Raw genomic sequence first — 3,390 nt, 5'->3', positions numbered from 1 at the left:
AGACTGGAGTAATGATGCTAAAAATTCAGCTTTGAAATCACAGGAGAAAATTACATTTTAAATTGTTATAATACTTCACAATATTACTGGTTTTACTATATTATGACCAAAATTATACAGCCTTGGTGAGCATACGTGGTTTATTTCAAAAACATTTTTTTAAATCTTACCAATCCTCAAACCTTAGAACAATAAAAAAAACATTTTGACATAAAATGTAATAAATGCTCTGAACAGTTTGTCCTATTTGGAGCCATAATTATCCATTTTATAAAAAATAGAATTCAATTTACAGCCTAATATAAAACACAACCTTGTGTGTTTTTCTGTGTGCATCCCACTAAATTAGAACAGGCTGCAGTGAATCTCAAGATGATGAAAGATAAATGTGTTTGCAGACTTTGAGGAATCTCATTAAGAGAAAAAAGGTACTTCGTAAACTTCTAGCTAGGTTAAGCAAACAGCTCAGTCGTACGGTAATCTTCGGAGAAATGGCACCTACAGAAATGTTTGACAAGCACAAACAACTCAGTAGGAGTAAATATGACTAAATCATGCTGATGTACTGATCAATCCAGCTCAGCATATCCTGTTTACGAAAGAAAGAACTCTCCGGTGGAAGTGTTTCCATCAGAATGTTTACCAAGGCATGACTCGAACTGGTTGATTACATACTTTATTGGACTTTGCATATTGTCCGGTAAACCCTCCGCTGGAAACACTAGCCCATTGACTACAGTTGTTTGCTGATGGCGATAAACAAATGAAACCGATGAGAGGAAAGGGTAGAGGAGGAACAGAGCTGTCAGCCATGCCGAGATAACATCTGGTTAGATCAGCTCATGGGTTTCAGTGCAATTTTGGTCACTCAAACACACACAGGTCATAAACTGTGACCAAAGCAAAGGCGGTGGGGTTAATACTCTCATGCGTTTCAGAGAATGGTTCAACTCAGCGTTTTGACTTACGTATTGTGGGAAAAGCATGCCATTCTGTTTATCCCGTCGGACGAGAATGGTTACACAACGCAACAAACACAATTAGAGGGCATTCAACACAATAACTTCTCGCATTGTGAGCTCACACAAACACATTGTAAACAAAGACGAGACAGAATACATTCCAGCTGTTTTTGAGAGTGGATTACAGCTCTGTTCCAAATGCTAGTGTGCTGCCTATCTAGGCAACGTTTTAAGGACAGTAGGCAGCAAAACAAGTTGCTTAATAAAATACCTCATTTTGGTCCAAATAAAAGCAGGATCGCATATATTCAACCTCAGTGAAATAAGTAGTAAATAAATCAAATTCAATTATAACAAAAATAATTACATAAAAATATTTCATAAGTAAATAAATACTTAAATACAGAATTGAGGGAAATAATTATAGTAATAAATAATTATTCAGTCCTGAAAAGTATTGCTAAACTTTTAAATATATAATATTTAATTTTAACTTAAATATAATAAATTATATAATTATATTTTATTAGAAAACTAATAAAAAAAAAGTTTTATTTATATATATATATATATATATATAAAGATGTTGATAATTATTTAGTCCTGAAATGCATCACTAGAAAATAGTTCTAATTAAATGTACTATTTCATCCAATATTTGTGTAAAGTATTAAGTTGTTAGCTTAGCCACATGCTAACTCCAAAGTATAATGGAATCAACTTCCAATTTGGAAAAGTGCAACAGAACGCCACTTGGAAGTTGTACTTCCAACTCAGAAATTGTCAAACGATGTCTCGATGTCACAAGAGCATACCAGCACCAACAGAGATGTTCACGGTTAATGATAAACACAGATAACGATGTAAATGGAATGCATCATTGACTCAAAGTTCCAACATCACATTATAATAAAGCAGGTTAAACAAATGTTTGCAGAGACAGGAGTGTAAACCATGGTAAACTATCCTCTCTATTGATAAGTGGACATATTCAAAACAAATGTTAGCATTTTGCGAGCCATTTGTGTCTGTATACATCGTCCAAGCATCGGGATGCTACATTGGACTCATGAAATGGAGTTTTTGCTAATGTACAGCCTTTCAATTCAGTCACTTATGATGCAGTCTTAGAAGGTAGCTGCCCATCTAGACAGCAGACAGTGAGGCAGCTCATTAGGGTTTGGAACAGAGCCCATGTTTCAGAATCAGTGGAGGAACTCCAGCTATTGTCTGTCTATTGGTTTATGACAGTGGTTTCAAGTCTCGTTTCACTTGAGTCAGAGAAAGCACATATTGTTGTCCTCACCATGGAGGCAGGGTTCCATGTTGTGGTCGGAGCCATCTTTGGTTGCCAGTTGGTTCCTCCAGTCAGCTTCTTTTCACCGGGTTGACTCCAATGAATGTCACTGAGGAGGAACAGAAGAAACAACCATGATCAAGTCACTGAGTTTGAAGAGAACTATGAATTTGGATTGAGATGAGTGGCGAATGTTCATACTTTTTTGTTGTTCCATTTCCAATACAGAGATCTGGAAGAAAGAGAAAACCAGTGAGGACTATGCCAGCCATTGTGAAATGCTAAATTCACTTTTATAGGATCCTAAATCAATAAATAAAACTACATTTCCTGTTCCTGATTATTAGTACCAGAATACAGATTAAGGGCTGCAAAATTTGGAAAACAACAAAAAAAGCTCAAGGTTTGTTATGCTTGTTTGCAGGGCTGCACAATCTGGCCAAACATTTTGTTAATATATCAATATATTGAATGTAATATATAAATGTTTGTGTTACAGTGAAATATTAAAATAGTAATATTTCTTTAATATATTAGTATTTAATACGAGCAACAATATAAATTATTATTTGTAGTAGCAGTAGTAATAGTATTAGGATTATTGTTGTTATTAATATTACTAAATACAATTATTAAAGACATTACTTTAAAGATAAAGTTTATAATCACTTCTTATTACAAATTTGTTAAAATGGTTAACAAATGTTGAATTCTCAAATGCATTTCATAAGCAACCTATATTCATAGCACATGAAGAGATGAGTTTGTGTGTTTGTGAATATATTCATTTAATTAAATCACAGCCTTTGTGATTCAATAAATCACACTAAGCCATTTCACAACTTTTCAATTAATCGTGTAGCCCTAATACAGAAGGTTGTTTGTATATATAACAAGAACAGGACACTTACTTCCCACAAGGTTGGCAAGGGAGGAATCCAAGTCATCGGAAACCAGTTTGCCTGGCTGATGGGCGCTGGGCGTCAGGCCCTGGTTGGGAGAGGCCACTGTGGGTTTCAGGATGCCACCTAAAATATCATCTTAAACAAACAGAGGAGAGGGAATGGGAGAGGGATAAAAGACGCGGACAACACACACAAACAGAAAAAGCACAATTAGGTTGGGTGGAGC

The 3,390-nt window shown here is 35.1% G+C and overlaps 1 long non-coding RNA gene across 1 annotated transcript; it reads right to left on the bottom strand.

Annotated features, from left to right (window-relative positions):
* Window positions 1-244: 244 nt before the first annotated feature.
* Window positions 245-3,364, bottom strand: LOC107577183 (uncharacterized). Its single transcript, XR_001608172.1, has 4 exons — window positions 3,171-3,364; window positions 2,461-2,491; window positions 2,269-2,368; window positions 245-992 (listed from the first exon to the last, which is right to left on the bottom strand). It is a non-coding gene; the product is annotated as an uncharacterized lncRNA (long non-coding RNA).
* Between the last annotated feature and the right edge of the window lie 26 nt (window positions 3,365-3,390).

This window comes from Sinocyclocheilus grahami, unplaced genomic scaffold (genome assembly GCF_001515645.1).
Source record: "Sinocyclocheilus grahami isolate Dianchi unplaced genomic scaffold, SAMN03320097.WGS_v1.1 scaffold5340.1, whole genome shotgun sequence".
NCBI lineage: Eukaryota > Metazoa > Chordata > Actinopteri > Cypriniformes > Cyprinidae > Sinocyclocheilus > Sinocyclocheilus grahami.
The sequence above is the reverse complement of the archived record's forward strand: the minus strand, read 5'-3'. Positions and strand labels throughout refer to the sequence as shown.